Below are 24493 nucleotides of genomic sequence, written 5' to 3' on the forward strand. Positions count from 1 at the left end.
AAACAAACTATTAAAGTTTAAAACCAGCTGGATAGAGATCTTTATGAGGTACTATCCTATAACAAAAAGGTTAAAACATATATGTAATTCTAGAGAGCAGTCATTCATAGCTGCAAAATGTCATATAAATTGTAAATCGTACTTTAGGTATTATTAACATATGTTAATAAAATATTGACCAAAATTAACTGAGAGTAAGAGGCTGTTTCTAGACAAAGGACAAAATTTTTCACTCCAATTAGTATGGAATTATATATATTCTAAATACTTCATGAAATAACTTTAATTTTCAAGCATTTACATTTAAATTTTACCCAGTTCTATTTTGATTAAATTTTACAAATTAATTTGCCTCATTCTGTCTAATAGATGTCACAATTAAAGTTCAAGGAACATCTATGATAACATGTATGTTAGCTGTTGACATCCTATACAGCTAGTCAGAGCTCACCGCAATGTGAATGACTATGTGCATATGTCACACTAACTGTATGCGTCATATTAACAGTGTGCATCGGCTCTGCTCTTTTTTTTATAGAAGTGCAAAAGCTGAATGCAGAAAGAAATGTTGACTTTGAAAGATCTTAATTTCACCCTTATATCTAGTATGTATGTGAACACAGTTTTGAATTTTCTGTTATAACAATACTGGGGAATTTCACAAGCCCTTTGTCACACACATAAACACACGCACAGTCACAAATGCATACTCAAAAGTTTGGCATTAGCACACTCATTCTGTTCTTGGATAAGGAATTTGACCTTTATCAACAAGGGTACAAAATTGATTATTAGGCTAAAAAAATATATGGGACATGTCTTACAAAAGACCCAGGTCTCGTGTTGTTTAGATGACAATTGCCATGCCTACTTTTGACACAAGTCGCTACTACAATGATGGTGCTCATTTCAGATTTTTAAAATTAAATTTATATTCTCACTCTTTTGACTTTCCATGGTAATCGCGCTTCAGTTTTCAATCTTTATTCCCAAGTACATGTAATTACTACTGTAGGAGCTCTAATTCTTAATGTTATAGAGGCAGCATACCTTAGGGCATATGTTTCGGACTAAGAATTATCTGAAGTCAAATTTAGTCCCACGATTTTGATGCAAGGTGGCAGAAAGAGCACATGTTTGTAACTCTCTTACATATGTAAGTCTATCTCCCTTAAATGCCTAAGCCTAATAAGAATTACATCCTTAGTAAGAATGATGGAGAAGGAAAAAATTAAAAAAGATGAATTGACGCTAAAAAACAAGAATCTAGAAGCATATTTTGGAAGTATCTTAAGTTAGGAATAAAGTCTGAAGAGTATCAATTGTTGAAGAAAAGAGAACAGAGAGAGATATAATACGCAGCATAAGAAAGAGTTAAGATGGTCTTCCCCAAAAGAAGACCAAACACAGAGTCAAGGTATAGTTTACTCCAGAAATGAATGAGTTGTTCAAAATGAGAAAAATCCATTAACATAATTCATTATCTTATACATTAAAAAGGAAAAAATCAAATTATTTTATTAACAGATGATAAAATGGCATTTGAGGAAATTAATCAGCTTATCAACTGTAAGCCAAATAGTAACAGAAAGAAATTATTTAGAGGGGATTTACCTAAATACAATAGCAAACTTAATTCTAAGGGATAAAACAGTTTATTATAATCACAAACAAACAGGATTGTCCTCTGTCATTATAATTATTCATCGCTGCTTTTGAGTTTTGCAAGTGCAATAAAAAAGAAAATCAAAAAATCAGTATCAATATTAGGAAAATAATTTTTTTTTGCTGGTTATATAAGTGTATATGTGTAAAATCTGAAAAATTATAGTAAGAAAAAACTTATCAGAATTGATAAAGGAATTTGATTAGATGACTGCTTCAATTTAAAGACATACTATACTTAGCTCTCCACCTTCCCTGTATTAATATCTAGATGTGTAAATGAAAACAAAAAAATTTCATTCTTTACATTATCATGTAATGCCTAGGAATATATTTAATAATTAAAGAATAGAATTTATATAAAGAAAACTAGAACTTTAATTCAAAGATATAAAACAAAATTTCAACAAATAGGAAACAAACATGCAAAGTTTTTGAATAGTAAGATCTGAAATAAAAAGATTAATTCAACTAAATTAATAAGTAAATATAATATATGAGTAATTCCAAATATAATCCTGTGGATTATTACTGGAATTAGAGTCAATGATATTTAAATATGTGGAAGACTAAATGTCAGAATATAGACAAGAAAACTAGAAAAAGAAGACTAGTGGGGGTGGGGAATAGGCCAGGGGAAATTATATTTGCTATGTATTAGAATATATTTCAGTTCCATTGTATCAAAGCAGTATAATATTGGCATAGTAATAGCCAAATCATTCAGGAAAACAAAAGAGAGAGCCTCGCAATAAGTGCCAAATACCTGTGTGTGTGTGTGTGTGTGTGTGTGTATGTGGTGTGTGTGTGTGTGCATGTAGTGTGTGTGTATACATGTACATATCTATAAGAGACCCTTAAACAATGCAAGGGTTAATGGTGCCAATCCCCCTCACAGTCTAAACTTTGTGTATAACTTTTGACTCCCCAAAAACATAGTTACTAAAAGCCTACCATTGACCAGAAGTCTTACCAATAACATAAATAGTCAATTAACATATTGTGTATGTTACAAGTATTATGTACTGTATTCTAACAGTAAAGTAAGCTAGAGAAAACAAAATGTTATTAAGAAAATCATAAGGAAGATAAAATACATTTACAGCATTTATGTATTTCTTGAAAAATATCCTAGTATAAGTGGACCTCCACAGTTCAAATCCATTGTTATTCAAGGGTCAACTATATATACATATGTATTTAATATATGACAATATTAGCATTTCAATTCAGTAAGAAAATAGCTTGCAAAACATCATTATCATGTTTAATATAGCTAAAGAAATTATACCCTTATTATATGTAGAACTATTACCAATGACTATAAAAAGGCAAAACAAGTAAGAGAATAATGGGCAATATACTTGAATATAAAAGTCACAGAAGAGAAATCTCAAAAGGTAATATGGAAATTTCTCATTCTCTGTGTTAATCAAGAAGGTATATTAAAGTATCAATAACATGTTACCTTATGATCATATTGTCAAACTTTAAAACTAAAAGACAGGAATTGCTATTAACTGGAATGAGAAAAACTACAGAATGAAAAGGTTTGGTAAGAGGAGAACATCCTGAGCTATAACAAGAGCTCAGTGTAGACTTGGTAGGTTTGAGGTGAATATTGGACCCCAAATGCAGAGTTGTTGAGTTGGATGCAATCACTTGTATAATAAACGTAGAGAAGAGATTCGAGGATTGAGCCGTCCAGCATTCTGGAAGATGTGGTTTACAGAATCACAAAGCAAAATAGCAAAGGGTGAGCTTGGAGATGAGATTTAAGAGGTAAATTAGCAACACACAATGCAATAACACAGTTATTAAGAAGAATGAGTTGGCACTATAACATTTACTTTGGAGGGATTTCCAGGATATGGTGACGTGCAAAAAATCAATGTTCAGAAAAGTTTCATATTATCCAATTTACATGAAATGAATTTTTATCCCCTCCCCCACAAAAAAGCTTTGTATGTGTATTCACACATAAGTATGTGAGCAAGCAGCAGAAAGCAAAGGAATATGTACTAGAGAGTTAATATTGGTCTCTAGGAGGAGAATCTAGAAGAGAATGGAAAGGGAAGTAAGCCAGAAATTGATATAATTTTAATATAATAATTTTAGATAATTTTGGAATTTGCCCATGATTTTTAAAGTGATTTGTATGATACTATGCTAGAGGCTGTGATAGAACACCAAGTCATGCGTCTTTCCATTTGCCTGGAGTGATGACTTCTGACACCTTATGACTAATTCTTTTCCCAGGAATTCCCTTAGCAGAAGGGACTTGCTTCACCCCAGGTGTGATACTGTGATATAATGGGAATTCTATATTTGGTTTTTGTCCCTGTTTCCTGGCACCAAGTTCCTAAAACCCTTTTAATTTCCTGAGTCATAGGAGTGCTAAGAGCATCTTTGGTTCTAATATTTGGCCTTTGTCCCCTGTTCCTGATACAAAGTTCCTAAATCCCTTGAAATTTTCCATGTGTCTTTTGTTTTAATGAGGTGACCTTTGGTGGACTCCTGGATAGCTTTAGGATGGAGGCTTATCACCAGAAAAAACAAGCCATGATTAGAAGCTTGAAACTGTCAGCCCTACTCCTCATCCTCAAAGTTGTGGAGAGGGGCTAGAGCTTGAGCTTAATATCCAAGGGCCAGAGATATAATCAATCATGCCTACATAATGGAACCTCCATTGAAACCCTAACCTAAGAGGTTTGGAGAGATTCTAGGCTGGTGAACATATGGAGGCACTGGTAATGCTATGCGCCCCGAAAAGACATGGAAGCTCCATGACCCTTCCCTAGTCATTGTCCTATACAGCTCTTCCATTTGGCTGTTCCTGAGTTGTCTCTTTTATAATAAATGGTTGATAGTAAGCAAAGTACTTTCCTAAGTTCTGTGAGCCATTCTAAAAGATTATCCAACAAAAGAAGGTCATCCTGGGAAGCCCTGCTTTATAGATGGTCTGTATGAGGGGCCCAGACTAACAATTGGCATCTGAAGTTGGGGGGTGGGCAGTATTGTGGGACTGAGCCTTTATCCTGTAAAGTCTGTGTTAAGTCCAGACAGTCAGCATCAGAATGAGTTAAATTATAGGACACCCAGTCAATGTCCACCAATAATTGGAAAGTTGCTTGGTATGAGAAAAACTCACGCACAATGACAGAAATAGTGAGAGTAGTAGGAAAAACAGTGTTTCCTTTTATAAGTCCATGTTCCTTCCCTGAGGGAGATTAGTCTAGGACACAGGGACTAGTTGATAGAGGGGTACAAAGGCCTAGTCCTCCTATTCAATATGTTATAACAGGGTGGCTCCCCCACTGAATTGGTTGATGTCTTTGTGGTGACTGTATCACAATTCAATGTCCCCCACTGTCCCATCCTGCTTTTCTTGCTTTTTCATGCTGTGTCCAATTAATTTTCTGCACACAAAACCCCTTCTCATTGTCTGTTTCCTGGGAAATCCAACATGTGATCCTAATTATGTGAAAGTAAGCATACAGGTATTGTTTAATGTGAGTATGAGTATGTTCATGTATTGTCAAAGAATGACATCAAATATGGCCCCTAAAATGTTCAAAATCTGGCTATGAGGTGAAATTTCAGGTGACCTTTTCTTTTTCCCAATAACTTTCATCTTTTTTTTTTCAATTTTGCAATGATTATATATTATTTTTACAATCAGAAAATATATATTTATTATAAAAAGTTACAAAGCATCAAAAAATAGTTAAAATCATATAGTTATAAATTGAGAAGAGAATGAGAAGAAAATAAGAAACTAATACCTGAACTTTTATAGCAGAGAGTCATAAGATGCTATGTAAAGATCATTAATCACACTTTTGGAATTAGCATATTATGTTAAAGTTATTGAGATAACCTCTAGAAGAAGCAAAAGCTAAAATTATTAAAAAGTATTACTTCTGGGATGTGAAGTTTGGGGTATGGAGAGTGAGTAGGTATAGTGTCTTTTTTGTTTTTCATTTACGTTTTATTGTACTGTTTAAAATTTTAAAATCACATATGTTATTACTCTGGTAATTATTTCTTAATTTCTTTGAGAAAAATACCACACATTAAAAAAAGACCAGAACTAAATTTTTTAAAATGATAATAGTGATATTAGAGATAGAATATAATTAGAGATAATAGAACTGTGGGTTACAAGTACTTATACCTTTAATGTAAAACTGCCGGTAATGTTATTTCCCATAATTTAGATAAACACATAAAATTTAAAATCACCCTTTGTCACCTACTAATATGAATCTTGGAGAAGTTATTTAGCAATTGTAAGCCATATTTCCTCATCTAAAATGTGGGTGTAATAATAACTACCTTATGTGAGAGTATGAATTAAATGAGTAATGCATCTTAGCAGCGTTTCTACCACGCAGAAGTGTTTGGTAAATGATAACTTAAACTAAGGGCTGATTTTTCACCTTCCTTACCAATTTCAGTTATCTATATAGATTTATCCATAGGTACCATATGTCCTAGTTAATGTCTATTGTTCCAGAGTAATTATTAATAATACCACTTTTATTTTCTAACCTGGTTGATAAATTATACGGTTACTCTCCTTATCAATAATAACACTAAGATAAGAAAGAGAGAAAACACAGATATTTTCAAGTTCATAAGGTATTTCTCTCAGCAAGCTACTTAGCTAATGTATGGTGAATGATGAATGAAGATTGTCCAATTATATGCAATATAGTATATTTCACATATAAGTCATTAAGAGGTTCAACTCAATAGCATCTTTGAACAATAAAAGATGACAACCCACTATTAAAGTTTTATAACATCACAAATAAATTATTTTGAATTTAAGTTTACTGTCAACAACTCTGGAAAAGTTACATTGAAAATTTGTGACTATTTTTCCCATCAAAGAAGGGATGATCCTAGTCACCCTAAGTGGGGAAAAATAATCACTGAGGGGATATAGGATCGAATCCTGTTATTTCTGTATTCCTCGCCTTCACTAAACAGCTTCACTGTGATTTTCTTAAATCACTTTTCAGATTACTGGGATCCAAAATTATAAAAATTAACATTATTATGATGAAGTCCTAGGTGAACACTAGGACATTATGAATTGACTTTCTTCTCATTTTAAATAGACTATATCTTTTGAAAGATGTTATCAATTTCTTATTTTAAAAAATAAGGTACATTATACTAGAATTGCACTGATCCAACAGGAAAAAAAGAATTTACCTGTGCATTTTTAAATGACCTATCTGTAATGTCTAATCACCTCAGACAAAGATATTATGTTCCAACAAAGCTGTGCATAGCAGTGCCTCTGCAATACTAGTCTTGGCAATTAGGACTCAATCTTCTAGCCATTATGCACACAACTACCAGTGACCCAGAAACTCCTGCTGACATTGGAGGAACATCATGAATGCATAACAGGCGATTTACAGTTTATCCCTTTTCAGAGTCTGTGTATCTCTCCTTCTCACAGACTCTCTTCTACCTAAATGAAAATATCAAATGCTGAAATACATGCAGCAGACCTAAGAGAATAAAACCATAAGTAGACAATAACTCTAAATGATCAATACTATTTAAATGGGTCTAGAATCAGCCTTTTTAGCATAAGTAGCATTAAAGGACCTCTGTTCCAGTCTAAAGTCCCTAATCATCTTTAATTTTTCTTAATCTCTAGAAGGAATCTGCCATGGCCAAGCAAATGCTCTCATTGCCTCTAAAACAGGTCATAGCCATTTCTGCCCCTAACATTTACATCCAATGTTTCCACCCACAGAAATACATGTATCCACAATTCTATACTTTAACTCTGTACATTCTACTCATGCATACCACATTGGATGTCTTTCCTGAGGTACATCATAATTAATGTCTCTTGCCAACCCTTTCCCCAGTCGTATCACATACTGAGTTCTTCCATCTCTGTTTCTGGCACTATCTCCTACTGCCTAATACTGTCTCAGAGTTTCTCTTTACCTATGTGTCAACCCGTGTGCTTAAGAAGACACAACTGTGGCAGAGAATGGCTAGCTTTTCATCAAATTCATTTCCTTTTCTTCCTAGACTTATGTTTGCACCACATTGTCCAGGCTCCTTGCAGTCAGGTTTAGCCATATGTCTGAGTTGCAGCCAATTAAATGTGAATGGAAGTGAGCATGTTATTTTGGCCTAATCCACAAAAAACTTCCCTCAGGCAATTCTCTATACTCTCTACCCACATTCTTCCAACTTGAGTCAGATGATCATAGCAATCTTGAAAGGCAGGTATTGAGGATAGTGGAGCCACAACATGGATTCACCTTGTGGAAAAAGGTGGTCCCTAACCAGGAATGCCTGTTTTGGACTATTACATGAGTCTAATATAAATTTGTGTTGTGTTAATCCACTGGTATTTTGTAATTCTTACAGCAACAATTGGCATTACCCAAATTAACACAGAAATTGGAATCAGAAGTGGGGTTACCTAGTGATCATGCAGTAGATAACAAAGGAATTGATATTGGAGGCTGAAAATATAGCAATCTATGTTACACAATGGCAAAATAGTGAAACCGTCACATGAGACAGTCTGGAGTAAATGCAAATGGCATACCTATTGAGCCTGTATCTCAGGAAAGTGGTTGCAAAAAGAGTGTGTATTACTTTTTCTTTCTGCTAGGTGCTATGGGCTGCATTTTTTGCAATGTGTTACATGTCAGTGTTCTTCCGAAATTCATATGTTGAAGCCCTATGCCGCAATGTGATGGTATGAGGAGATGTTGTCTTTGGGACATGGTTAAGCTTTGAGACATGAGGTTATGAGCGTGGAAACCTCATGAAGAGATTAGTACCCTCATAAAAAAATAAGAGAAAAGAACTCTCTCTCCACCATGTGATGACACAGCAAGAAGGTAGCCATCAGCAAGCCAGGAAGAGAAGCCCTCACCGGAAACCAACCATGCCGGTACCCTGATTGCAGACTTCCTAGTCTCCAGAACTAGTATGAGAACTAAATTGTTGTTTAAGCCTCCCAGTCTATGACATTTTTGTTATAGCAGCCTGGACAAACTAAGACTCAGGTATAACAGTTAAGAGAAGAAAAGAATTCGATGGTTTATAGGAAAAAATGAAGAGGAATACAGAAATGTATGGCTTTGAAAGGTTGAAACTGCTTTTATACTTCAACCACAAGAATAAAAGATTGAAAATGATTTTGAAGGACAAAACTCATTATGATTGCTTTGTTGAACAAAGCGTCTCAGCCCTGAGAAAATCAGATTGAGAGCATTTTCTTTCAAGCCTATTGAGTTTCAGGAGCCCTAAATACAGTCCCATTAAATGCAGAAATAGAGGCAAGAGTTATTGAAGCCCTCTGTCAAACTCCATCAGGGAAACAGAATGATCAAGCTAAGATTAGTTCATTAAACTTATTGCAATAAGCAAGAACACCACCTTGACTAAATCTTACTAATATTTCAAAAGCTGGAAATTGGGAAATGATAGGGAGGTTTTAGGGCCTGGGGTCAGTGAGTTTAAGGCAGGTATTGCACGGCAGGGATTTGGTTCAGAATTGGCAGATTATGACATAGTAGCTTTGGATCTATGAGCACCGCGGAGCAATGGCTTCGAAGTAGCTTTGATAAACAAGCTGTTGTTCTTAATGAGCGTATGAGTTGATTTATAGTCTTATATTCCAGGAGAAGATAGTTTGTGAAGCAAGTAACTGACTTGTGCTTTGTCTAAGTACTATTTAAATACGGACAGGGATATATGCCTAGTCTCTTCATTGGTTAACTCAGAGTAAAGGAATTATGTTCATAGGCAGAAGAAAGTCAGGATTAAGTACTTTTTAACAGAGACACAACAAATTATGTTGGTTTCAGTTATCAATTCCCATTTTTGGCCATTCTCTAGCCTATTCTAAAAAATACACCATCTATCATCTGGGGTCATGAGCAATTCAAATATGCATTACTATTTGATGAGTCACAATCATTCATTAAGTTTCCTAGTTGCATGATAATTTATTGGCTCATTTGACATAAAAGTGGCTATATAAGATCATTTAAGATTCTGAAGGTAACATGTTTGAGCACTGCCACACAGGAAAATACTAACAAAAGAATTATGATCAGAATATATAATTCACTTATAAACCAAGAGTGAAGAATGCCCAAAATAAAGCAAAAGAATAGATCCAATTCCTAATGTAAAGAGGCTATAGTGCATAATTTAATTACTCATTTCCCAGATAATTTAGAAATAGTAAAGACTCCAGAAAAGTCTGTAAGGTCAAGGAGAATAATATAATATCTAGGTCTTCTCTGTTTTGAATCACCACCAACCTGGTCTCATGAATTTCTTAGGCAAGGAAATCTATGGTTTTAGTGGCATTGTCATGCTCTCCTGTCAATGAGAACTATCACATGTAGGACATGCCCCCACTTTACAGACACATAGTAAAGCAAGAAATGAAGAGACTTTAGGGTAGAAGAAATAAACCTAAAATTCCCTCTTAGTTGTTAAGCTTTTGGGTCTCAAATCAAGGTCTAGTGTTTCTTCTTTATGAACTAACTTACCTAAAGATTTATTTTTGTTTTTCCCTTTGTTTTGATTTTTGAATGAGGAAAAATGACATACGAAAATGGATCCCAGGTGATTTCAGGTACTACCCTGAGTATAAGCATCAGACACTGAGATGAGACCCTTGTCCAGTTTTGCAGGTAGTAGCCAATAAACTTTTCATACACAAATCCAATACCATTTGTGGAGCCATCCAATGTTCTTTTTTTATTTTCTTTTGAGGGAATATACCTCCACAGCTTGTCTAATTATTTTGTAAACTTTTAGAGCCACTCAGTAAAACTAGATTGGAGTCATATGGTGAGATTTAAATTAGGTAGGCCATCAGTTACATCTATAGTAAAACAGCATGAGGTTAAGCTTAAGAAATAAATCTTCTTTCAGGTCTGTGAAAATTAAGTGGTATCATAATCAGCTTGGACTGCCATAACAAAATACTTAAACAACAGAAATACATTTTAACACAATTCTGGAGGCTGGAAATTCGATATCAGTGTGCCAGCCTAGTTGGGTTCTGATGAGAGCTTTCCTCCTGGCTTTTACGTCCTCACATGACAGAGAGAATGTATGAGAAAGAACTCTTTTATATCTGTTCTTATCATGTTCTTATCATGGCACTAATCCAACCATGAGGGCTCCCCTCATGACTTTATCTAAAACCTAATTATCTCCCAAAGGTGCTCATCTCCAAATAACATCATAATGGGGGGGGGGGGGGGTAGAGCTTGAATACATGAATTTAGGGTGAATATAACTCAGTACATAGCACTTCGCTTCCACTTGTTTACTATATTTTCCTTAGTCTATTCCAAGCTCTATTTTTGGAAAAATTTTGTTAAAAAGACCAACTACTATGACAAGTTCCTAGATGTTGTTTGAACAAACACAAAACCCTCCTATCCTAGATGTGATATTCAAGAGCTTTAGACTTTTAGCTATCCTCCTGTTGCACTGATTGCAAACCAAGAAGTTGCTTACCATGTTTCCCTGAAAATAAGACCTAACCGGAAAGTAAGCTCTAGAGTGATTTTTCAGGATGACATCCCCTGAACATAAACCCTAATGCATCTTTTGGAGCAAAAATTAATGTAAGACCCAATCTTATTTGGGGGGAAACACGGTAGTACCTGACTCAATCAACAAAGACACTGGCTAATTCATTGGAAAGAGCTGGCACTAATAGTCAAAATTGGTTTGATTTATCTTCAGGCAAATTACAAGAAAATTATGGCTAAGCACTGGACATATTGCGAGAAGTTACTATGATGCAAAGAGCAGTATTAATGATAAGGGCATTATGGATATCATATTAAAGGATAAAAAGTGAACATCAGCAAATCCAGAAACTTCAAGAAGCATAGACTATATAAAATAGCTGGAGAAAATAAAGAACAAGAGTATGCAGATTAAATCATGATAATCTGTGACTCCAGTCAGCTTGCTCTTATCCTGTGGGTCTGAGGTAGAAGCTGTCTACTTCATGCAGTTGTCAACTTGATCCAAATACCTAGAAGCTGTCTCTTCTCAAATATTATCTGCTTCTGGAGGATACCTAAGAATCACTAGCTTGAGGCTTTTGGGTGGAAGTTTTCCAACGAGCTGCAGATGGTTTATATCTTTTAACTTGGTAGATATAAATCAAGGACCAACCCCCAAAGTTTAACTATCACACTAATGATTAACAGTGGCTGACTATGTCTATTTCATAGGAATTCAAGGGCTATCCATCTTTGATGTCTCCTCCAGAAAAGCAATACTCCAAATTCTAAGTTATGCAAAGATTGTTTCAGGGGATGTTGAGAAAAGGCTGCCTATACCTGGTGATGAGAAGACTGAATGCACTGCACAAATGCCATGCAGTATCTGGCCATGTATACTCACAATAGGACAGAGTCAAGGGTTAAAGTTAATGTGAATAAATTCATGAATCAGTCTGTTTCTAATCCATACCAAAAAAGTCGATGAATGTGAAAACTCGATCCCATTATCATTAAGGTCATTGGAAGTATTTTAGACCACGGAAGTTCAAAGAACTCTGAGAGCTTTAGAATTCCATTTGTGCTTTCCCCCTTTCTCAAAGATCAAAGGTTTTAAGGGTGGCCAGACGGCTCAGTTGGTTAGAGCACGAGCTCTTAACAAGTTTGCCAGTTCAATTCCCATATGGGATGGTGGGCTGCAACTAATATTGAAAACAGCGACTGGACTTGGAGCTGAGCTGCACCCTCCACAACTAGATTGAAGGACAACGACTTGGAGCTGATGGGCCCTAGAGAAACACACTGTTCCCCAATAAAAAATTTTTTAAAAAATTGAAAAAAGAATAAAAAGACAGAGGTTCAACATATATTAAAAGAAAAAAAAGATCAAGGATTTTAGAGACCATGGAGTGTCTCAGTAAGTAACGAGGCCTTGAAAATCTCTTAAATGAGAGCTCAACAAAATGGGTGCTTCATCACTGGTGAGCCAGTGAACAAAAATCAAGCAGTTATTTCTCTATCATCACAGCTTATCTCTCTAGCTGGAAAATGTCCAATCGATCCTGAGAATAAATACACAATGACCAAGATATATTTAAAATTTGTTTGCGATGTTTGCTAAATAAAATGTATTTTGAGATTTTTGATGCTGGGCACAACAAGGGAAGAGCCTTGAGGAGGTAGCTATAAAATGTGGCTGATTTAGTTGTCTCACAGTATCTCTCAGGAGCAAGAATATCCTACAGCAAAAAGCTAAGTCATTTTTGCTTGGTTTCAATATTATTTAACATACAAACAGGAAAGTCGGCTTAGTCTCAGTGATAAAATGTGCTATAGAAACAAAAGATTATGTGTTTCCTCTTCAAGAGCAAAGAAGTAAAAAAAACAAGACAAACAAACAAACAAAAAAAGACAGAGAACTATATCTAGGGAAGAACTTTGGGAATGGTTCCTGGCATTAGAACCTACTAGAAACAAAAAGGTCAGAAGCCTACTATGTTCCTAAGATAAATACATTGCCAAATAAATGTTGGGCTGGAGTTTTAAAATCCTTTGACTTCTTGAAGACAATGCACACCTGAGGCACAGTAAAACCTCACCAGCACATAGTGATTTTAAAAGTTGTACAGCTCCCACGGAGGACATGCTCCCCAATTCCTACTTCTATTGTGGCCGTGGAGGATAATGGACAAGGAAGAATCTTTTATCTGATGGAACCAAGAGCTATAGAAAATATTATACAAGAGAACAGAGAACAGAATCAAAATCTAATAAATAACCTTTCTCCACAGACCAGATGGAAGGTCTTCACGATGCCTGCCACTAGAAATCATTAATGTTGTAAACCAGAAACAACTGTGTCTTTCCCAATATTTCGTTTGATAATGGGAGTTTTTAGTGTGCTATTTTGACTCTGCTTTAATACTTGTTTATGGGGCATGTGCGGAACCATGAGTTTGCGGTGGGGAGGGTAAACAGTTTGTTAATTTTTCTTTTTAGTTCACAGACCACCAGAAAACATGGAAGCACGTGTAGATCTGAAAAAGAGAATGCTGCATAACAAAGAGATCCTGAACTAGAAGCTAGACGAGTCCTTGGGTGGTCTCCTTCAGGAGATATAAAGGCACCATTTCTTGTCCCTGAATTATCCAATACTGAGACCAGGTATATTTTCCTGTCCCTACGTTTAAAAGTGTGGAAACCAAAGCTAAATTAATTCAACTACTTGCTCTGGGACATAATTGTTTCTGAAAGTAAAGATTAGGAAGCAGCTATCACTTGGCATAGAGATATAGATATAGGTGTAGATACAAACATAGATACAGATATAGACGATTTATAACCAGAAGAGCAGAGTATGGCAGAGACTAGCCAGTTATTCACCAGATCCATCTCCTCTTCTTCCCAAGGTTACAGCCAGACTACATTTCCCATTTTCACTTGAGGTTTGGTGTGGCATTTCACTGAGCACTAGCCAATGAAATTAATATGTGCCTGGGCTGTTACATACTTCCTACATAGGATTCTCCATGCTTTTTTTCCCTGTGTAGCTTGAGGTACACAACAGCAGTGATCTTGGAAATCATTTGGTGAAAATGGTAAGAGTACAAGATGTAAGAAGCCTCCGTGCCAGAATCACTACATGGAGCAAAGCCACCTGCTGACAAGAAATATGAACTGGATGGCTTTGCAAACTAGAAATAAACATGTATTCTGTTAATCCACTGAAAATGTGGAAAATGTTTGTCACAACAACTAGCATCATCCTAATTAATAAATACATTGACTGCCGCTTGGGGCAGATTTAGTCTCAGAAGTACCTGGCTTGGTAACTAGAACAAAAGCAGGGTTTCCTCCCAACACACCTTTAAACGATGCCCCTTGTGGTAGGTACTCTGAACAGCTATACAGAGTGGTCCTCTACTGTCTTCTTCATTTGCCATCTACCTTCAAATAGACTATTGGAGCCTACAGGGCAGGAATGTGTTTTAGATTTCTATTTATAGTATGCCCAGTAAAGCACATGGGCACTCAATAATATCTGTTGAATTCAATTGAATTTCTCAGTGCTTACATTCAAACACAAACTGTTTAGTTGCTTTACACCTCTCAAATTTCTTTCTGCCTCACTTAAAGTTCCTCTATGTTTGGGGAAAGCATGAATTCAAATAAATCTCTAGTGGGGAAGAAAGAAAACCCTATCAGGAAAACAAGGATTTCAAATGACAGGTCAGTACTAAGCTGTCAAAATCCACCAAGCAGTTCAGGAAAATCCTTAATTCTCATAAGTTCTGTAAATAGGTGTCAGTCTCAGGTCAGGATATTCTGTTCATGCTGCCCTGAAAGTGAATGCACAGAAGGAATTTCTGTTTGTGACCATGGGAAATTCTGTGCACAAAATGAGTCAAAAAGCAATAGGCATAGTCATTTAAATATGTTTTGTCCATATAGCCTGGATTCAACATTTTAAACATATTTTCCATTACCTCATAAGTAGACAGTTTGTGAAAAATTGGCATATTAAGAGGTACCAAGCAGAACCCAAAATGTATACCAAGTTACTGCCTCTGAGCTAATCCTAATAATATGAAAATCTAGCAGAATGCTCATCTGTAATTAGCTAGCCATTTCTGTAAAAGCATTCTCCTTCAGAGTCAGCTGGAGTCAGCCAGAATGCTTTTCCATTTTTATTTTTTTTTATTTTTGTATTCTACTAGCAACTGAAGATCCAAGAAAGCAAGACTATTTTAGTCACAATAGTTCATCCTATTGAGTATCAACCAAAGAATCTAAGTAAGCCATGCCTTGTGTCAGCTTTCTGGGGAAAGCAACCAAGGGATATCAGACTTTCCATGCCTTTAACTTTAGCACATTAGCCAAGAATAATTAGCCATGGTCTGAAAGAAATTGGTTTTTTTTCTTTTTTTTTTTTTTTAAGGCAACAATTCACACTTCAGCATTCATGCAAATTTGGGTAATTTAAATGTATGAGATGATTAAGAAAGAATCTTCTCTTTAATTCCCCAAGAGTGTGCATGTTCTTTCCTCCTAATGTAAATTTCTAGGATAGTCTGTTTTTTGATTCTTTTCTTAGATCACGACACTGCTTAAAATAAAACATTGTAAATATACACAAAAGAATCATAATCTTGCCTGTGGCTTCATGTGAGACTATATAAATCTTGGCAAGAGAGGTATTTTAACTATTTTTGAATTGTGACATGCTTATGTTTATATGGAAAAATGGTGATGGAGAAAAATATAAAGGTAACTATCTGTGGAAAATCTTCAAGATAATTTATCCAGTCTGATAAACCTACTACCCTCACCTAAACTCCTAAGTGCCTTCCTGCTTTGTGCCCTTGTATCAATTAACATTTAATTTGACTTTTTAACAACCTCAGTTATCACTCGTGTTTTCAGGCCTGTGAGGCTAACAAATGTTAGCTTTTCAAAGCTGACCGTTTATGATTACTTATAACCTACACAATTTCAGGGTAATGCAATAGGAGATTAATGGACCATAGGGATGACGCAGCCACAGGGCTTGCTATAAAAGGAGAGATGAACAACAGTCCTGAGGAATGCCTCTTGTAAATAAATATATTTGAAAACCATCTAAACCAATGTCAAGAAAGAAAACTTCAACCTAATTATATTGACGGTGTTTCTAATTGTATATTTCAGAAGTGATTTAAGGCCTGTGTTTATAAAAATTATTTCACTAAATAAAGCATCTGGTATTGGAAGTGAAATAAAAACTGTGTCAAGGAAAAGCTTGATTAAACAACATGAAGAAAGAAGTAACTTTAGACTCCAATTAACAAACGGTGTCACTATTTTGCTATAGGAGAAAGCAATGGATTTGAAATTGTTGCCTTAGTGTTTAGAAAACATACTGAGGTATTAACTGCATTAAACTGAAAAAACAATTTTAGTCCCAAATTAGTTAATGCCTGAGAGGAGTTACTTAGCTGTATTTTCAAGGGTGCTCATAGCTCTCTACATTTATTTCCAAACGAAATTCCTTGAATAGAACCAGTGTTAAAAAGAAAAAGATCCATGTTGGTATTTAGATATCATATTTATAAATAAATAAATAAATAAATAGCATTATTTCACAGGAAATCAATGAACTTGGTATCACCACATGTTCAAGTTCTTCTTATCCTTCAAGATACATCCAATAAATATAGGTTTTCAGCTCCTTTTCAGTAACCCTCTGTCCAAAACTCCTAGAGTTTTTTATCTCTTCTCCCTTTGTACATTTTAATGTATATCATAATTATTTGTGTAGAGGTTTCCTCTCCATTATTAGACTGTAAACTCCTTTTTGCCAGGACCAACAACAGTAATTGTTTTAGACATAGCAACTGATAAATACATTTTGTTAAATGAAAGGACAAATATACATATAATAATATATATGAAATATCTATGATCAGATACTCAAATCAAAGTATAACTGAACAAACAGCCTAATGAGTATATTAAAGCTCAAAAATGCATATACTAAAAGAAAAGATTATTTAAAATTTCAAGAAACATACTTTGATTTAATGGCCCGATAGATTTGCTTTAACAGTATAAAACATGTATATGTTATATAAAACAGTGCACATAGTTATTCAAAGGGATGAAGCAAACAGAGTTGTTTGCAAATTAGACGTATGTTGAAGGTCTGTTATCAGCCCAGCACTGTGCTGAATGCCAAAGAATCTAAAGACACATAAGACCAATGCCTCACCATGAAGGAGTATTTTTTAGTTAGAAAGAAAGACATGAATTTATATAATTAATCAAGTCTCCCTCCCAAAAGGCCCTCCCCACAGAAGTCAAACTTCAGCTCAAGAAAACTAGGATATATGTCATCCACAGATAAAACTAGTGTGCAACATTTTTTTTTTTACCGTGTGCAACTTCTAAAAGCTATATTGTGAACACAGAAAAACATAAAGAAAGCAATAATCTTAAATAGGATGATAACAGTATAGTGGTTAAGAGCCCAAGTACTGGTATCGAATGATCTGGGTTCAAACCCTACCTCTGCTACCCATCAACTGTCATCTTGAGCAAATTCCTCACCTTCTTTTTGTCTTCTATTTCCCATCTGTAAAATGGTGTTGTTATAATACTAACCAACTATTCAACTAGGAAGCTAACAAAGTTAACTATAATAGTAAATACTTCCCAGAATAGTTCCCACATAAGTCCTTATATAGTGATAGGGATATTATTATCTATTAGTATTTTATTATCATAATTCATTTGGGGGAAAGAGTCTATTCCAAAAGAATAGATCTAGCATTGCCCCGAAATCAAAGGAGTAGTGGCTTAGAGATAGGAGTAGTGGAGACTGTGACAATAGGTACACATGCCATGTCTAAAGCATAGCCTCAACTTACATCCAGCCAAGTGTTTCCATTCAGCAATACAGGCCCAGATTTGCTGCAGCTTCACATTTTCTAAGAAAAAAAAAAATGAAATCTCTAACTTCAAATGAAATTTCCCAATTTTTACAGCAGTAGGTAGTTTGTGATCTCTGCTCTGAAAAAAATAATTGACTATGCTGTCATGAGATTCAGGACACCCTTCCCCCAAAGTATGGTATCTCGGCATATTGAATATTTTAAGTTGAAGGAGTCTAAGAAAACAACAAATGCAGGAAGTTCTCTCTGACCTTCCTCTGCCCTTTTCCCTTGAAGCAGGTCATAAGACTCTATGTGAGAGGTACCCTCTCTACACCAGGAGGAAAGGAACATCCTTTTCTCCAAGATGGAGAAATACCAGGAAGAATCTGAACTAACAGGCTTGGATAAGTTTCCCCCAGTTTGCTACAATTAACTCATACTCTTTGTCCTATCATATTTCTTCACAACTTCTCACACTTCATCAAACTCAGCATAAATACACTCAGGTTTAACCATTTTGGGGGGTCTCATTTCCATATGAAAGCTCCTACATCACATAAAACTCACATTAAATAATGTGCATGCTTTTCTCTTATTAATCTGTTTTTGTCAGTTTAACTTTCAGAAAACTTATGTTGAATGATTTGTATGTTTTTCTCTTGTTAATCCGTCTTTGTCAATTTAATTTTCTGACCCAGCCAGGGGCTCTAAGAGGATCAGAAAAATTTTCCCTCCCCTACAGCGGCAAGAATTTCCCTGTCCCTCAAACTCATCAAAATCTGCTTTCACTCCCATAGAAATATACACCATCTACTATTAGTAAACAAAATCTTCATCTGCATAAACAAACAACCAAGAATCACCAGACATGTAAGGAAAACAGAGTACCAAACCCCACAAAGAGAAAAGGTGACTTCAGAGGAAACTACTATTTCAAAAAAATAAATAAATAATAGCAACATATTCAGTAATAAATATATTCAGAGATTTGGGAGCATTACAAACAATAATAAGAGGAGTAGCTAGAGGAGGAGGAGGTAAATAAGGAGAAGGAAAAGGATGTTATGAAAAAGACGTAATGAGAATTCTTAGAAGTTATATCTTACTTCCAAAGTCAAGAGATCAATACATAGACTAAATATTAGAAAAATCTAAGCTAAAGATAAATTATTTCAGCTGAAAAAGAAATCACAGAGGTAATATTCAAATATAATATAAAAGGACAAATTTGGAAAAGTTTAAAGTAATATAATGATGTCTGGGAAGTCTACAAAAGAACTAATAGGAGTCCTATGGAAAGAAGACAGAGAAAGGGAGGGGAAGAAATAGGCCATGAAAGAAAATTTCCCTGACCTAAAAATGATCAAAGACTTCATATGGAAAAGCCCTGTAAGTAATTAAGTGAAAGAAGTTTATGTAGATATCTGAGGGTACCAGACTATAACATCCCAAAATATGTCTCTTTGGCATATGGATTATTTTGAGCTGATTATTTTGAGAAACAGCAGATGTAGGAGAAGCTCTGAAAACAGAGTAGAAATTACCCTTTTATAAGGGAAATTTACATTTATAATAGAAATCTCCATTTCTAAGAGTGTTTCCCTCCCTATGTCAGGAATAGAAGGATGACTTCAAATCACAAAAGAATCTTATCAGTGAAGACAGCACAAATTTATATTTATATACCAAACTTCATCCTTGTTTACCATGCTCTTCCTGGTCACCTCCCCATAACTGGCCTCTCCCACACCTTTCATTCTTTTGCCTTTAGCTAAAAATGGTATTTTAGCCAGTGTTCTAAGCCACCATAAAGAGTTACTGATTATTCTCTGATATCTCCCATGTATACGTGTCAATAAACTTCTGTTTGTTTTCCTCTTGTTAATCCTGTCTTTTATTACAAGTTTCTCAGGCAAGAACTCAGAGGTAGAGGGAAATTATTTTTCCTCCCCTACACATTTGCCGGGGGAAATTTCTGAATTTGAAGGATAAAGAGAAAATTCTAATACGATCCATAGAGACAAATAGGTTTTTCTAAAAATTCGTATCATGTTTTTAAAGAATACTAAAAAGAAAATAGATGTCATCAAAACTCAAGTGTAAGAAAAAATTTAAAGACATTTTTAGAAAGCTTATTGTACATTAATTCTTCTAAAATAATTCCTTGACAATTTACTTAGTATTGGAATTCACCAAAATGATAACTAGATAGAAAAATATAAGGCATAATTCAAGAGTATAAAGATATAAAAATTTAATAATATAGTTCCAAACATGTTTTTTTAAACACATGGAATATGAAAGTTCAAATAGATTTGCTAAAATTTTAAGATAAACCTCTGGGCAGAAAAAACAAGGTAGGTGGAGAAAAAAGAGGGGGAGAAGAAGAAGGTAAGAATTACAAGATAAAACAAACAAAAAAAATGATAAGAATAAATTTAGAGTTATCTAAATTTATGTTATCTAATTATATAAATTATTTTATATTTAAATATATAAAGTGTGACTAGATAACAGGCTACCATAAAAACATTGATTGTCACATTTGATTCAAAACTATTAATCCTGATGTAGATTGATAACAAGAGATGATAGTTAAAAGAAAATTACACAGATAGAATGAATAAAGAGATGGGGTAAAATATAAAAACATTATATATATATATATATATATATATATATATATATAAAACATAATAAAAAATATATGTCCCCAGACAAATGCTTACACCCCCAGAAAGAAAGCAGCTGTGGTTAAATAGAATTTATTGCCTAGAAATTATTAAAATTATTGAAAAATGTACAAAGCGATAGTAATTTCTCACTTAATGTTGTCAGTAGGTTCTGCGACTTTAAGTGAAAGGACAGACAACAAAATCAATTTACCATAGGTTAATCAATATAAATAAGCAGTAAGTTTCTACAGCATCTCATCTACAAAATTTGATATTTCAAATGTGGTAATGAAACAACATTGAATGAAATGGTGTTATTTCAGGACCTGCTGTATATACATTTGTGTACCCCAAAAAAACTATCATCAAAAACAAGACAAAATTCTAGAACTGTAAGGACAAATTTACAAATTACTATTCATAGAAGCAAACTTACCATACACATCTCCAAAAATGGTTGGAATAAAGACACAAGAATTAGATGAAAGAGGATTGAAATAAGGTAACATTATAAGTATGACAATAAGTAAAATAAAGAATTTTTTATCCATAAAATAGAAAATGCACATTTTTACATAAAAATAGAACTTCCAATGGTTGTTCACAAAACACCTAAAATTTCAAAACGTTCAAATCATAGAAAACTATAATTTTTTTACCAAATATAATAAAACTAGAAAGTAAAAACTAAAGGCTAGACTTATATATCTATGCATTTGTAAACTTTAAAACACTCCTCTTGTTTTTGATCATCTATCATTTATGTATTCAAATTACTGGAAATGCTTAGGATTTGAAAAATACATCTACTTTGACAGTGATTCTCAATACCTTGGGAACTTTAAAAAAAAATGAAAGCCCAGGTCCCAGACCTTGAGCAGCAGTATTTTTAAAAGCTTCTCCAGGTGATTCTAAAATGTAATGGGTTTTGAGAAGCACTAGCCTATGCAATAGCCTGCACACTATTGGTCATGTGGAGTTGAGGCTTTGGGAAGAGGCCAACTAGAGATCACAGATTTGGGAGTTAAAAATAGTTGTCAGATGCTAAGGACGGAATTCATCTGGCAGACCTTTTTTTGGTCTGGTATGGTGGGTTTTCCCCCCTGAATATAACTTTAAATGTCTTTGGTTATTTCCAGTATGCCACAGATACCATTATTTCCTATTGCTTGCACTGATACAATTCACATATTTAATTATGTGCTATTAGAGGTAATTAAAATCATAAGAGTACGTAAGATCAGTCAGAATAAAAGAAGAAAGATGGAGAGTTCTGCATAGGCAGTGGAAGAGGACCCAGGGAAAGAAAATCAGAAGTAAAGGTAGGAGAAGCAAGAAGAGAAACCATAAAAGGGCTACAGCTCAGCGCATAAAATGAGTATGGATCAAAGCCCATACACGCAACTAAAAACTTAAATTACTTTAGTCCTCATTTTAGGGTCCTTAGTGCCACCACTGGTTGGAAAGACTGAAAGGGATACAGTTGATAAAATGGTACTGTATTGCACAACAAGAAAAGTTTGCAAACTCAGATCGAGTCGAAGCTTTGACTAAATACTCCACATCTAACAAGCAAGAGCTGTAAGTTTCTGCCTGAAAATAAAGTGATTTAGCAAGGTGTAACTTTTATCACCAACTTCATCTCTGCCTCAACAACAGCAACCACCTGCTGGATTAGATGATAAGAGAACACTCGCTTTTTCATGTCTAATTAATACTGGCTTGCTTAGAGATTGTTGCAAAGAGTGTCAGAAAGTATCACCAGCCAGCAACTGAATTTTCACACAGTTTTAGACCACATGGAAAGTCAGGCAAATTCTGGAATGCCATTTTTGTTTGATCAAATTCTCTTCAGCTTGTAATAATCACAAAACAGTCACACATCTCCAAACACTTATAAATTTTCATACAATAATTCTAGGATGAAAATACAAGATGCAGGAAGGCTACGAACTTAAATACATGGCATAGAAGATACATACTTTTTCTTTAATACTTCAGTGTAAGCTCCTTAAGGCCAAGGACTGGTCATCTCTGTATCTGTACTGCTTAGTGCCATCCCTACACATAACTGAAGATATTTATTGTGCTAAACTAAATGCTGGCCAAAAAGAACAAACAACTGCATACCCATCAACTCGGCAGTGTTATAGAAATATTCTGTAGAGGGGGCAAATAGTCAGCACTCATCATTTCCCTTCCAACCTCCACCTATCCTGAACCACACGGAGGTGCAAGACCCTCATTTGCATGCATTATTGCCTCTGACCACATGATGTCCACATGTTTAATTCATACCAATCACATCGATTGATTTCCACTTGCCAGGAAATAGGTCTAAAGGAGGGCATGTAACTCAACTCTGGGAAATGAAACAAAAAGGAAAAATGTCGAGAATTTAAAGAAATATTTTCCTTCTTCATAAGACGGAGTGACTGAAAAAGTCTTTTTCCACTCTAATCATTCCTTACTGATGGTGAAGATGTCATGTGTAGAGATATTTGGAATATCAGCAGCCATGTGATCAGGAGGAGAGATACCATGAGCACTGCGGATGGCAGGACAGAAAGAGTGAATGTCCTCGGAAACAGTGCTGAGCTAGCCATTGAAACCACATGGAGACTGCTGAACTCTAAACTTCTCATTAGGCGACAAGAAATGCGCTCTGGTTTAAGTCATTCTTGGTCAGATTTTGTTTCTTTTACCAGAACATTCTAATACAGTATTATACACTGAGGCAAAAAACTATTTGTTGCCTATCAACAGACATTCTCCCACTGTCTTCTTTGCCAGAAAAGAGGCAGTCACTGTGGGACTGAAAAATGTCAGAGACCAGCTTATCCCTCTTAACTGCTCCGTCATGAGCATATAATACCATCCTGGTCTGTCACTCTTCAGGGTATGTTGATGAGCTGTTTCTTGTAAAGATTTTCTCCTTCCCTATTTACATTTTAACATACTGCATGAATTTGTGAACTTGGAGCTATGGCAGGTATTTTGCAATCATGAGTGGAAATCTAACAGAACTAGAGAAAAGCCGACCCAATCCTTTGAGCAACTGAACCAATGTGGGACTCACCCATCTTACTCTGTATTTGTGGCTACGTGAGCAAAATAAAACCCTAAATTTAAGCCACTTTCAGTTGGGCCTTATTTTATTGTAGATGGAAGAATTCTAAGTGAAACATTCATCCAATAGAGTTGTGAGAATTCAGTGAGAAAAATTCATGTAAAGTGTTACAAAATGAGTACTAGAAAACTGTAGCTAATATTACTAGTTTTAGTAAGTATATATTATGTCTGTCTGTCCAGATCCTTCCCTTCTTCTAGCACCATCAGTGTACCATCAGTCTCCTTATTTTAAAGGGATTACTCCCCTCTTTTCAACTTCTATCACATAATCTTCTTCTAACAAGATCCAAATTCACAGGTCACACTCCTGATTCCAGGAGTGGAAATCAGTACCCAGCTGAATTAAGCACCAATGATCCATCACACTGGTTATATTCATGGGTCCAGTAACTGATATATGCATATCCAGGATCTCCAGGCACTCCTGATTTTAGGCTCATGGGAAAGCCTGCCTCAGAGAAAAACAGAGATACGAAAAAATTAAAATAGTCTGTATTCAAGCCCCAGGTTTGAGTTTCTCAAGTTCCATTGCTGAATTGTGTCAAGCTCAATCCAGCTTCTGAAT

This window comes from Rhinolophus hipposideros (assembly GCF_964194185.1).
Source record: "Rhinolophus hipposideros genome assembly, chromosome: 2".
Classification (NCBI taxonomy): Eukaryota; Metazoa; Chordata; class Mammalia; order Chiroptera; family Rhinolophidae; genus Rhinolophus; species Rhinolophus hipposideros.